We start from the raw sequence: 15,265 nt of genomic DNA on the forward strand, positions 1-15,265 counted from the left end.
CAACATGGGGAAAATACCCTATAGTTTGGTACTACCACATCTCTGGTGAATGCTTAATCTGATTCAAATCCAAAGCAGCCCCAGACTGGCCCACTAACACCACAGGGAACCAAACACTGACCACAAGAGGCAAAGAGAGCCATTGTAGATAACAGGACTGAAGAAAAATGTGGCTCAGCCACAACAGTAGGAGACACACATTAAGTTACAGATTTCAGTGAACAGGGAACATTGCATTGCAGGGCAGTATAGGACCTATTTTTAATAAGGCCATTATTTTCAAGAGCCAGAGACATAGCTGACTTTCCTAACACAGAAAAAGATACAGGGGGCTAGACAAAATGAGGATACAAGGAATAAGTCCCAAATGAAAAACAAGGACAAAAATCACAGCAAGATACCTAAGCAAAATGGAAATAAGTAAGATGCTTGATAGAGAATTTAAAATTATGATCATAAAGATACTCACTGGACTTGAAAAAAGAGTGGAGGATATCCAAAAGACCCTTAACAAGATTAAAAAAGAACCAATCAGAGATGAAGAACACAATAAAAGAAATTAAAAATACTCTCGATGGAATAAATAGTACACTAGAGGAAGCAGAAAAACAAATTAGAGACCTAGAGGGCAGAGTAATGGAAAGTAATCAAGCTTAGCAGGTGAGAAAAAAAAATGATGCAAAATGAGAATAGATTTAGAGAACTCAGTGATACCATCAAGTGTAATAACATTCACATTACAGGAATCCCAAAAGGAGAAGAAAGAGTAAAGAGGGGCAGAAAATTTATTTGAAGAAATAATAGCTGAAAACTTCCTGAATCTGGGGAATGAAACAGAAATCCAGATCTAGGAGGCACAGGACCCCTAAAAAAATCTGTCCAAGGAGGTCCACACCAAGACACAGAGTAATTAAAATGGCAAAAAGTAATGATAAAAGGGGATTTTATTTTTTAAGTTTGTTTGTTTGTTTGTTTTGAGAGAGAGGGAGGAAGAACACAGCCACCTGAGCAGGGGAGGGGCAGAGAGAGAGAGAGAGAGAAAGAGAACCCTAAGTAAGCTCCTCACTATCAGCACAGAATCCAACATGGGGCTCAATCCCACAAACCGTGACACCATGACCGGGGCCAAAATCAAGAGTCAGATGCCTGACCAGTTGAATCACCCAGGCACTTCAGGTGAGAATTTTAAAAGCAGCAAGAGAGAAGAAAACAGTTACATACAAGGGAAATTCCATAAGACGATAAGCTGATTTTTCCGCAGAAAAGTTGCAGGCCATAAGGGAGTAGTATGAAAACATTCAAAGGGCTAAAAGGAAAAAATCTACAGCCAAGAATACTGTATCCAGGAAGGCTATCATTCAGAATAGAAAGAGAGGTAAAGAGTTTCCCAGACAAATAAAAGTTAAAAGAATTCATGACCACTAATCTAGTCCTACAAGAAATGTCAAAGGGGACTCTGAATGGAAAGGAAAGACCATAAGCAAGAGTAAGGAAAGTACAAAACACAAAAGTAGTAAAGATAAGTATGCTTGTAAAAATCAGTCAGGGGACTCACAGGATAAACGGATGTAAAATATGACACCATATACTTAAAATATGGGGAGGAGAGATATAAAGAATGGGTTCAAACATAAGCAGCCATCAACTTAAGATAGACAACAAATGCAGAATAGTAACCACAAATCAAAAGCCAGTAATAGCTATGCAAAAAATAAAGAAGAAGGGATCCCATTATACCACTAAGAAAGCAGCCTAGGGGCATCTTAGTGACTCAGTTGGTTAAGCGTCCGACTTCAGCTCAGGTGATGATCTCACGGTTCGTGGGTTCTAGTCCCACATTGGGCTCTGTACTGACAGCTCAGAGCCTGGAACCTGCTTCAGATTCTGTGTCTCCCTTGCTCTCTGCCCCTCCCCTGTTCACACTCTGTCTTTCTCTCTCAAAAAATAAAATAAACATTAAAAAATTAAAAAAAAGAAAGTCTACTAATCATGAGAGAAAAGAGCCAGGGAAGAAAAGAACAAAGACATTTTAGAAAAGCAACCATAAAACAAGTAACAAAATGGCAATAAACACATATCTATCAATAATTGCTTTGAATGTAAATGGACTAAATGCTTCAATCAAAAGACATAGGGTGACAGAATGGATAAAAAACAAGATCCATTCACATGCTGCCTACAAGGACTCATTACAGACCTATGGAAACATGCAGATTGAAAGTGAAGGAATGGAGCAGCATTTATCATGCAAATGGATGTTAAAAGAAGCTGGGGGAGCAATACTTATATTCAACAAAAGAGAAAATAAAAGATTCACCAAGATAAAATGGGATTTATCTTTGGTATGTAAGTGGGGTTCAATATTCTCAAATCAATCAATGTGACACATCAATAAGAAAAGGATAAAAACCATATGATCATTTCAACAGGTGCAGTAACAGTATTTGACCAAGTACAAAATAAAGAGGGGAACAAAAGACAAAGAAGGACACTATTTAATAATAAAGAGAACAATCCAGCAAGATTTAATAGTAAATATTTCTGCCCCCAACATGAAGGCTCCCAAATATTTAAAGCAGTTAATAACAAACATAAAGAAAATAATTGGGGGTGCCAGAGTGGCTCAGTCAGTTAAATGTCCAATTCCTGATTTCAGCTCAGGTCATGATCTCACACTTTGTGAGTTTGAGCCCTGCTTCAGGCTTTGCACTGACAGCACGAAGTCTGCTTGGTGTTCTCTCTCTGCCCCTAACCTCACTCTCTCTCTCAAAATAAATAAATAAGCTTTAGAAAAAGAGGAAGTAATTGATAGTAATATAATAATAGCAGGGGACTTTAATACCCCACTTACATCAATAGATAGATCATGCAAACAGAAAATCAATAAGGAAACGGTGGCTTTGATTGACACATTGGACCAGATGTACCTCAGAACATTCCATCCTAAGACAGTAGAATACACAATCTTTTCAAGTACACATTGAACATTGTCTAGAATAGATCACATATTAGGCCACAAAACAAGTCTCAACAAATTCAAAAAGATCAGTCATACCATGCACCTTTTCTGACCACAATTCTATGAAACTAGAAATCAACCACAAGAAAAAATCTAGAAAGAACTTAAAACATGGAGGTTAAATAATATGCTGCTAAACAATGAATGAGTCAACCAAAAAATCAAAGAGGAAATAAAAAATACATGGAGACAAATGAAAGTGAAAACACAATGGTCCAGAATCTTTGAGATGCAGCAAAAGCAGTTCTAAGAGGGAAGTTTATAACAAATAGGCCTTCCTCAAGAAGTAGGAAAAACCTCAAACAATCTAACTTTTCTAACTCTCAAGGAGTTAGAAAAAGAACAAACAAAACCCCAATCCAGCAAAAGGAAGGAAATAATAAAGAATAGAGCAGAAATAAAGGATGTAGAAAAAAAATAAGACAAAACAAAAAGAAACTGAAAAACAATAAAACAGATCAATAAAAGCAGGAGGTGGTTCTTTGAAAATATCAACAAAATTGGTAAACTTTTAGCCAGAATCATCAAAAGAGAGAGAGGATTCAAAGAAAGAAAATCAGAAATGAAAGAGGAGAAATAACACCTGACATTAAAGAAATACAAAGGATTATAGGAGAATATTATGAAAATTATATGACAACAAATTGAGCAACCTAGAAGAAATGGATAAATTCACAGAAATATATAACCTTCCAAACAGAATCAGGAAAAAGAAAATTTGAACAAACCGATTACCAGTAATGAAATTGAATCAGTAATCAAAAAACTCCCAACAAACAAAAGTCCAGCGTCAGACAGCTTTAGAGATGAATTCTACCAAACATTTAAAGAAGACTTAATACTTATTCTCAAACTATTCCAAAAAAATAGAAGAGGACGGAAAATTTCCAAATTCATTCTATGAGGCCAGCATTATACCAAAATCAGGTAAAAACATTACAAAAAAAAGAGAACTACAAACTAGTATCTGTAGTTGCAAAAATCCTCAACAAAATATTAACAAACCAAATCCAACAATACGTTAAAAAAATGATTCACTGTGGTGCCTGAGTGACTCAGCCAGTTGAGTGTCAACTCTTATTTCAGCTCAGGTCTTGATCTCAGGGTCATGAGTTCAAGTTCTGCATCAGGCTCCATGCTGGGTGTAGAGCCTACTTTAAAAAAAAGATCCACCAAGATTAAGTGAGATTTATCTCTGGGATGTAAATGTGGTTCAAAATTCTCAAATCAATCAATGTAATACATCACATCATTAAGAAAAGGATAAAAACCATATGATCATTTCAATAGATGCAGAAAAAGCCTTTGACAAAGTATAATATCCATTCATGATAAAAACCCTCAACAATGTAGTGTTTAGAGGGAACATACCTCAGCATACTAAAGGTCATATATGAAAAACTCACAGCTAACATCATATCTGATGGTGAAAAACGGAGAGCTTTTCACCCAAGTTCAGAAACAAAACAAGAATGTCCACTCTTCACCGGTTTTATTCAACATTGTACTGGAGGTCCTAGGCACAGCAATCAGACAAGAGAAAGGAATAAAAGGCATCCAAATTAGTAAGGAAGAAGTAAAACTTTCACTATTTGCAGATGACATGATACTGTATATAGAAAATCCTAAAGACTACCAAAAACCTACTAGAACTGATACATGAATTTAGTAAGGTGACAGGATACAAAATAAATGTACAGAAATCTGTTGCATTTATATATGCTAAAAATGAAGCAGCATAATGAGAAATTAAGAAAACAAGCATATTTACAATTGCACCAAAAATAATAGGAATAAACTTAACTGAAAAGATGAAAGAAAGATATTACATGTTTATGGATTGGAAGAACAAAGATTGTTAAAATGTTTGTAATACCCAAAGCAATCTACACATTTAGTGCAACAGCATTTTTCACAGAACTGGAACAAACAATACTAAAATTTCTATGGAACCACAAAGGACTCTGAATAGCTAAATCAACCTGGAAAAGAAAAAAAAAAAGCAAATCTGAGATACCACATTTCCAGATTTCAAATTTACTACAAAGATGTAGTTACCCAAGCAGTATTGTACTGGCACAAAAACAGACACATAGATCAATAAAATGGGATAGAACACCCAGAAATAAACCCATGATTATATGGTCAATTAATCTTCAATAAAGGAGGCAAGAATATGCAATGGAAAAAAGACAGTCTCTCCAACAAATAGTGTTCGGAAAACTGGACGCTACATGCAAAAGAATGAAACCAGACCGGGGCGCCTGGGTGGCTTAGTTGGTTAAGCGTCCGACTTTCGCTTAGGTCATTTTCTCGCGGTTCATGGGTTCGAGCCCCGCGTCGGGCTCTGTGCTGACTGCCAGCTCAGAGCCTGGAGCCTGTTTCAGTCTGTGACTCCCTCTCTCTCTGACCCTCCCCTGCTCACGCTGTTTCTCTCTCTCTCTCCTAGAAATAAATAAAATATATATTTAAAAAAAAAAAAAAGAATGAAACCGGACCATTTTCTTACACCATACACACAGCAAAAACCCTCAAAACGGATTGAGGACCTAAATGCAAGACCTAAAACTATAAAAATCCTAGAAGACAGCACAGGCAGCAATTTCTCTGGCATTGGCCATAGCAACATTTTTCTAGATATGTCTCCTAAGGCAAAGGAAACAAAAGCAAAAATAAACTACCTGGACCACCTCAAAACAGGCATCTCTGCACAGCAAAGGAAATAATCAAGAAAACTAAAAGACAATCTTTTGATTGGATGGGAGAAGATATTTCCAAATGACATATCCGATAAAGGGTTAGTATCCAAACTATACAAAGAATTTCTATAACCCAACACCACCCCAAACAAATAATCCAATTTAAAATGGACAGAAGACATGAATCGACATTTCTCCAAAGACATACAGATGGCAAGCCTCTCAACATCAAAAAGATGCTCAACACCACTCATCATCATGGAAATGCAAATCAAAACTATAATGAGATATCCTGTCACACTCATCAAAATGGCTAACCTCTAAAACACAAGAAACAAGTGTTTGTGAGGATGCAGAGAAAAAGGAACCCTCTTGCACTGTTGGTGGGAATGCAAACTGGTACAGTCACTGTGGAAAACTGTATGGAGTTTCCTCAAAAAACTAAAAATAAAACTACCCTATGATCCAATAATCACACTCCTGGGTATTTACTCCAAGAATAGGAAAACAGTAATTTGAAAGGGTATAGACACCCCTATATTTCTAGCAGCATTATTTACAATAGCCAAATTGTGGAAGCAGCTCAAGTGTCCATAGATAGATGAATGGACAAAGAAGAGGTGATGTATATGATACATATACATATATATAATGTACTTGCCATTTGCAATGACTTGGGTGGAGCTAGAGAGGATAATGCTAAGTGATAGAAGTCAGAGAAAGACAAATACCATATGATTTGACTTACAAAATGAGATAATACATTTGGAAGCAATATGTAAACTGTAAAATGCTACGTGAAAGAATCTAAGACTATAAAGACATGAGATTGTTTCTTCTCTTCTACAGAGGAAATAATCCTAAATTTGTTAACCTTTCTTAATAGGATTTCAATTCCAACCACACAAATTCTTGAGAATGTTTTTTTTTTTAAATCCACTAAATTGCAAGTAGAAATAGAGCCCTGCACTGATCCTTTACATCTAACATGTAACATGTAAAGAGGTCAGAACAGAGTTCTTAGGCCTATGTCATGCTGCCCTAGGTTTGACTTAGATTTCTAGTTTTTAGTGAGATGGAGTATTCTTTGCTGATTTGCATTTTCCTCATTGTAGCATTAAGCTCAATCATGCAAACTTTCTCTGTAGCTTTTTTTTGAAAGCACCAAAAAAATTAGCTTCAAAATTATTTTAAATGATAGAGAATATTTAGTTCTTCCCTCTCACCACCAAGAAAAATATGACAAGTTTCAAGTTTGGGGAAAGCTGTATTTTCCCATTTATATCCAAATGTGAATGACTACTACTTACCAGAAAAAAATTATCTCCAGCTCTCAGAAACCCACTATCTGAAGACTGCTAAGTAGCTTAATTGTAGTTGGAAGTTACTAAGGTACTTCAAAATTCCTTTTCCATATAAGATGCTACTAAACTTTTGGCAACAATAAATTTTGATTTTTTTATTGGGAAGCTAAGCAAAACTACTAAGGGAGTATTACAAACTGCAAAATTGTTATTATTGAGAACAATCTCTTAATATTATGTGGCAACAAAGATATTGAGCCATATTCCACATTTGTATAAACTTCTGAAATATAGCACAGTCATAATCAATGTTTTTTAAAAAAATTTTAATGTTTTATTTATTTCTCAGAGAGACAGAGAGAGAGAGAGAGAGATAGAGAGAGAGAGAGAGAGAGAAAGCATGAGCAGGGGAGGGCCAGAGAGGAGGGAGATACAGAATCTGAAACATGCTCCAGGCTCTGAGCTGGCTGTCAGCACAGAGCCCCATGCGGGGCTCAAACCCCCAGAACCGCAAGATCATAACCTGAGCTGAAGTTAGACGCTTAACCGACTGAGCCACCCAGGCCCCCCACAGTCATAATCAATGTTATATGATTACATTTATTTTAAAATTTTGGTGGATCTGAGGCATATAAAATAATAATACACCTTTTAAAATGTTTATGTATTTTTGAGAGAGGGAAAGAGGGAGATAGAACACAAGCAGGGGAGGGGCAGAGAGAGAGAGGGAGACATAGAATTTGAAGCAGGCTTTAGGCTCTGAGCTGTCAGCACAGAGCCTGATGCAGAGCTCCAACCAACGAGATCATGACTTGAGCCGAAGTCAGATGTTCAACTGACTGAGTCATCCAGGTGTCCCTAAAATAATAGTACATTTTACATGACGTCAGATAATCTTCTGAATTTTCTCCCAAATTTTTGGAGAATAACTTTCTTGGCCAATGTCAAGAATTTATGACACCCTAATAATTTATCTTAAAATAATATTTTATTAAAAATGTTTAAGCTCTTTAGAAAGAGAAATTGCTTTGAAATTCTAATTAGCCCACCCCTCCTTGGTTTCTATCTCATTTGTCATCATATCATCTTAAGACATGTTGGTAAGAGGCTGATACGGAAGGACTTTGAAACAAGAAGAAAGTGTCTCCAACCTTGAATTAAGGTAATTTTAAGTATCAAGTCTGCAGTCATCCAGGGGGTTGTTCAAGAACAAAGCTTCATCTGTTGCCTGTTCTTATGCATTTTAATGTACTTTACATGAAGACTCAAGGAAAAAAAGGTTTAACAAGCTTCTGACTTTTGATTGAAACACTTTTGCAAGATTTTTCATACGCATACACAAAAAAACCATTTTATAACCCAGAGTTAAGTAAGAATTTTTTTAAAAGAAGAATGAGCCAGGTTTTGAAAGGCATTCTTCTAGAAACCTAAATCTTTTCTGATTGCTTCCAGGTTTTGATATATTTCTGTGGCTAACAGGATACCACAGTAGGGGGTATCAAAGAGATGGTAACTTTGCACCTAGAAAATAATTCTATTTTTGTATTGAAATTGAATTTGCCTTTATAGATAGAATAAATTTACATTTCAAATAGCAAAGGAAATTCTGCAAAGGACTCCTACAACATCCAGACTCAAGTTATCTATAGTCTACCACCGTCAGTGACTTCTCTGCCAATTATCCTGGATCTGCAGAGAAATTCTTATAAGGGCATTTTAAGCACCATGTGGAATGTCTGATTAATGTTTAGAGAAAAGCAATCTAGAATATAAAAACTATAGGTTATATGTCCAAAGTATCTTTTTTTGAAGAGCAGGGAGTGTGGTCATCAGGGAGAATAGAAACCTAGTGAAGAGAAATGGGAGCTGCTAGGGAGTGACAGTTTAAGTTAAGTGAGGTGTGCCTAAAGCTGCTACGTGATGGCCTGGATGGGGGTGGGGAGATGAACCTGCAAGGTGAGCCAGGTGCCTGTTATCCTCAAAGACACTGTAAGGATTAAATGCACCTTGTTGCTCATCCCTGTTTTCATTAATCAACACCTAAGTTTCTTGGCCTTGGCCCAGTCTTAAATTTTACTTCCCACCTCTTTCCAAATCATTTTACTGCATTTCTAGGAACTTCTAGTCGCAGATTAAACAAACTCCAAAAATTCTCAGACAACGACTGGAAACTCGCCTTCAAGTCTTGCCTTAACTGAAACCTGGCTCTCACCTAGAGATACCCTCTCTGTGGGCATTTTCAGAATCAGATACCCTCTCTGTGGGCATTTTCAATTCTGACACCCAGCTATAGAGGAAAGCACTTTATCAGCTCATAAATGGGATCATCTCCATCTTGCAGGTATTTAAAGGTTGCCTTTTTTCTTTCTGATTTTCTTAGCATGCATAGCCTGACCCTGCTCAGTACTATCTTTGAGGTTCAGCCAGCCTACCAGAAAAAAGTGTCTTCTTCTCCATCTTTTTTTTTTTCTTTTTTCTTTTTTTGGCTGACAAGAGCCATGCAGTTTTGGGGAATACATTTAATTGGTAAAGTTTTGGTAAGTTTAAATGATAAGTTTAATAGGAAAAGTTCATATTTTGATCTTCACATTACCTTTCATTTTTGACAATATAAAAAAGTTTTTATATTAAACTCTGAGTATGTAGGAGAAAGAAACCAATTTTTTTAATGTTTCTTTTTTGTAAGTTAATCACCTGCTTTATGGAGTTTTCTCTTTTTTTGTTTTATATATCATTTGCTTGGAGTTGCTTATTTTCTTTTTAAAAATCTTTTAACATTTATTTATTTTTTGAGAGAGACAGAGCATGAGTAGGGGAGGGGCAGAGAGAGAGAGAGAGGAAGATACAGAATCTGTAGTAGGCTCCAGGCTCTGAGTTGTCAGCACAGAGATTGACATGGGACTTGGATTCATGAACTGTGAGATCATGACCTGAGCCAAAGTCAGACGCTTAACCAATTGAGCCACTCAGGCACCCCTAATTGAGCCACTCAGGCGCCCCTAATTATTTTCTTAAGTACTATTCAGTGAAGCCAAGTACAATTACTAGTGTATTAAGGTTGCCTTTTCCAAGTTTTGCTTCCTTAAATCAGACTCTTTAACCACTCTGAGAGCCACATCATCATGCTTATGTGACAATTACTTAAAGAAGCATTCTTAAGTCCTTGGAGGGATTCTGATCAATGTTTTCTCTGAAATCTTGTTAAAGTATTTTGCTTCCTTTTGCAGCAAAGACATGTAATATTGCCTATAATGTTTGGAAAGATTACTTGATGGAGGCTGCTGCTTCTCACATTCCTATAAGAAGAGGCTCTGGAGCAATCAACATTATGTTAATGCCATCCATGTTCTAGACCTTCACTTTTCCATTCTTATGTAACAACCCTTCTTTCTTTGGAATTGATACTATCTGACTATCTTCATTGCTGATGTCTTCATATCTTAAGGTTACTCCCCTCATTCTTGAAGATTTTGGCTCCTGTCTTCTCTTTCTAATAGCTTCCATCATCCTAGATGGCTCTATACAACACCAAAGCCTCAGAGTTCTTTGACAGCTTTGACCCCATTAACCCATCCAACCACAGTTGTGGGATGGAAGGCAAGTATAGTAGACTGAAACTTTCATAGGCTCTAATGAACCATGCTAGTAATTATGCTCTATATATGTCTTCATCTTGACTCTGAGCTGCATGTAACAATTACATCAGTTCTAGTCCTAAAGTTTAAGAAGTCCTGAGAGCTCTCACTTTTGCCCTCTTGGAGTAGCCATCTGCCATGCTGTAAGTAGCCCAAACTAATCTTTTGGAGAGGCCACATGGAGGAGAATCAAGTCCCTGGGAAACAGCCTTAGCTCAGCTAATAGCCAGTGCCAACTTGAAAGCCATGTGACCCCTGCTATTTTGGACCTTTTAGCACCCCAGCACCCAGGAGGCACCCATGAAGTAGAGTAACTACCTAGTCAACCCATACATTGTGAAAAATAATAATTTGTTATGGTTTTAAGCCTATATGTTTTATGGGCAGTTTGTTATGAAGCAATAGATAATGGAGACAAAAAGTGTCTTTACCTACATTCCCATTCTGGCCCATAGAGGAGGAATATATATGACCTCTCTTCTACTCCCTTAGGTTAATTCCCATGAGTAGCTAATATACTTGTGAAGAATTTGCCTGTGGTGGGTTGAATAGTGTCCCTCCCCTAAATATGTGTCCATCCCAAACTTTAGAATGTGAACTTTTTTGGACATAGAGTGATTAGTTAAGGATCTTGGGAGGAAATCATCTTGGATTTAGGGTAGATTCTAAATCTTTTTTTTAAAGGTAACTCTTAGTTTATTAGCTATTTTTGAGTAGGTTCCTATTCAAGTCAAGTTGAATCACATTTTTTTAAAAGAAGTACTTTACTAAGAACAACAAATACATTATCACCATCATTTTTACCTCATAAAACAAAATTTATAAGTTCAGTGAGAAACATGCATAATATCTTAACTATTTCCTTAGCTTAATATGTAAAATATATTATTAATCTAACTGCCCCCAAAATTACATGACATATTTTCCATATATCATATTGTAAATCATATAATCTAGCTTCAGTTTTATAATGACATTCAGTAATCTAAACTACTTCCAAATGGCCATAGGCCAGAGTTGCTATTAGAAGTTGCTAATAGAAGTTGCTATTCACATTTTTCCTTTTTTATTTTTTAATTTGAATCCAAGTTAGTTGACATATAGTGATATAGTGTAATAATGATTTCAGGAATAGAATTTATTGATTTATCACTTACATATAACACCCAGTGCTCAACTTAACAAGTATCTTCCTTAATGCCCCTCACCCATTTAGCCACCCCCCGCATCCAGCACCCCTCCAGCACCTCTCAGTTTGTTCTCTGTATTTAAGAGTTTCTTATGGTTTGTATCTCTCTCTGTTTTTATACTATTTTTGGTTTACTTCCCTTATGTTCATGTGTTTTGTATTTTAAGTTCCACATATTAGTGAAGTCATATTTGTCTTTCTCTGACTGTCTGATGTCACTTAGGATAATACACTCTAGTTCCATCCACGTTGTTGCAGATGGCAAGATTTCATTCTTTTTGATCGCTGAGTGATATTCCATTGTGTATATATATATATACCATATCTTTATCCATTCATCAGTTGATGGACATTTGGGCTCTTTCCATACTTTGGCTATTGTCAATAGTGCTGCTGTGAACACTGGGGTGTCTGTGCCCTTTGAAGCAGCACTCCTGTATCCTTTGGATAAATACCTAGTAGTGTAATTGTTGGGTTGCAGGATAGTCCTATTTTTAATTTTTTGAGGAACTTCCATACTGTTCTCCAGAATGGCTGCACCACTTTGCATTCCTACCAGCAGTGCAAAAGTGTCCCTCTTTCTCTGCCTCCTCACAAACATCTGTTGTTGCCTAAGTTGTTAATTTTAACTATTCTGACAGGTGTGAGGTGGTATCTCATCATGGTTTTGATTTGTATTTCCCTGATGATGAGTGATGCTGAGAACTTTTTCATGTGTCTGTTAGCTATCTGGAAGTTTTCTTTGGAGAAGTGTCTATTCATGTCTTTTGCCCATTTCTTCACTAGATTATTTGTTTATTGGGTATTGATTTTGATAAATTCTTTATAGGTTTTGGATACTAACCCTTTATCTGATATGTCATTTGCAAATATCTTCTCCCATCTTGTTGGTTGTTTTTTAGTTTTGCTGATTGTTTCCTTCACTGTGCAGAAGATTTTTATCTTGATGAGGTACAAATAGTTCTTTTTTGCTTTTGTTTCCCTTGCCTTCAGAGACATGTCAAGTAAGAAGTTGCTGTGGCTGAGGTCAAAGAGGTTGTTGCCTGTTTTCTCCTCTAGGATTTTGATGTCTTCCTGTCTTACATTTAGGTAAGATTTCTCTTTCTGCTGCTTCATTATTGATGTATAGAAATGCAATCAATTTCTGTGCATTGATTTTATACCCTACAACTTTGCTGAATTCATAGATCAGTTCTAACTGTTTTTTGGTGAAGTCTTTTGGGTTTTCCATGTAGAACATCATGTCATCTGCAAAAAGTGAAAGTTTGACTTCCATCTTGCTGATTTAGATGCATTTTCTTTGTGTTTTCTGATTGCTGAGGTTAGGACTTTCAACCTTGTGTTGAATAACAGTGGTGAGAGTGGACATCCTTGTCATAGTCCTGACCTCAGGGAGAAAGCTGTCAGTTTTTCCCCATTGAGAATGATATTAGCGGTGGGTCTTTCATATATGGCTTTTATGATTTTGAGGTATGATCCTTCTATCCCTACTTTCTTGAGGGTTTTTATTAAGAAAGGATGCTATCTTTTGTCTAATGCTTTTTCAGCATCTATTGAGAGGATCATATGGTTCTTATATCCTTTGTTTTATTAATGTGATGTATCACATCGATTGATATGCAGGTATTGAACCAGCCCTGCATCCCAGGAATAAATCTCATTTGATTGTGGTAAATTATTTTTAAATATATTTTTGGATCCAGTTGACTAGTATCATGTTGAGAATTTTTGCATCCATGTTAATCAGGAAAATTGGTCTGTAGTTCTCCTTTTTAGTAGGGTCTTTGTCTGGTTTTGGAAAGTAGGTTCTAAATATGATGACTGATACGTTTATATTAGAAAGGTGATAGAGATTTGGACACAGAGACACAAAGGAGACAATGTGAAGACAGAGACAGGGATTGGGACAATAAGTCTATAAACCAAGGACAGCTAGGAGCCACCAGAAGCTGGAAGAGGCAAGGAAGGTCCCTCCCAGAAATGTTGGCACCTTAATTTTGGATTTCTGGCCTCCAGTACTGTAAGACAATAGATTTCTCTTGTTTTAAGCCACCCAGTTTATGGAAATTTGTTACAGTAACCCTAGGAAATAAATACATTGACATTCACTGACGGATGAAACACTGCATTGAGAGGAAATGGGTGACCACAATTCTTGGATCCATCTGTTACTTGGATGAGTGCATCAGGCCTGAGCTTCTAATCCATACAGCTGATTAGAAAAGTGGATTTAGAGTTTCTCATCCAGATTCTGTCATATCTCTGACTCTCAGGAACTTCTTCCTTCCCAAAGCTACTTCAGATGGTTAAGTGTATCTACCTGTTCTCTGCCAATCCAGGATCCTATCTCTCCTGATATAAGGTAGTTCAGTTCAACTGTAGTGTTTCCAATTAGCACCAAAGACAGTAAAAATGTTAGTGCTGTCAAGGGACATAATTATGGACAAGGGACATATGTTAAGGGACATAATTTAGGAGTTTGGAAGGAAGTTTGCATGGGACAAATCCAAATAGTGTCTGTTTTCACCGCACACTTTGCAACTTGCTTTGCCAATGAACTATGAGCTGAAGTAACACATATCCTTTCAGCAGAAGTTTTGAGACCTACATGTGATTCATCATAATATCTTTTTCCTGCTTCTGCATTCATGGACTCATATGTCAAGATGACCTCTATCAGTATGTGTCTTTAATGAGTAAATTTTCCTTAGTGCTCTATAGTAGAATGCAGTATGAAGAAGTAGTGCTTGTTTTTTAAACAAAGTACTTTTGATATTACTGAGATTTTCAGGTTGTTTGTTGCCTCAGCATAACCTGGCCTATCCTGTCTATTTCAATACCAATATCAGTAAATTCAGTGAGATTTAAAATTATACTCTTCCTTCCTTGCTCTAACACATTTAGAATTCATTTTTACACTTACTCTCCATATTTTTGTACAACATTAGATAGCAAAATCTTAAAATTATTAGAAACTGTAATCCCCTCTTCTTGTTTTAATTTTGCAATTAGCTCTCAGGGGATTTCTAGAGGTGTTAGATATTGTCTGATGCTACAGTGGTCAGAAGTTTGGAAATTGCATTTCCCAGACTCCCTTGTCATCAGGGTTTGGGTTTTGATTCTTCCAGTAAGAGTTATTCATGCTATATTGTGGAAGGTGGAAGAGAGTAGAAATCATTATTGCTCAGTCTTAGCAGGCAGGCATGTGGTCTTCAGCGACATCATGTATGAGATTGTGCAGTGGTTTCTAGGCTTTCTACTGAGCACCATGCTTTGGTGTAACAGGCTGTTGAGATGGTTGGTGTCAGTTTCATGTCATTCCTGAAACTTTCTGATTTCCAAATATAACTGATGACTTTTCCTATTCATTGCCCTCTTCTACACTTCCAAAAGTTTTATAAACCTTTAATCTTTTTTTA

The sequence above is a fragment of the Hyaena hyaena genome, unplaced genomic scaffold, assembly GCF_003009895.1.
Source record: "Hyaena hyaena isolate Hyena2069 unplaced genomic scaffold, ASM300989v1 scaffold_43, whole genome shotgun sequence".
Lineage (NCBI taxonomy): Eukaryota > Metazoa > Chordata > Mammalia > Carnivora > Hyaenidae > Hyaena > Hyaena hyaena.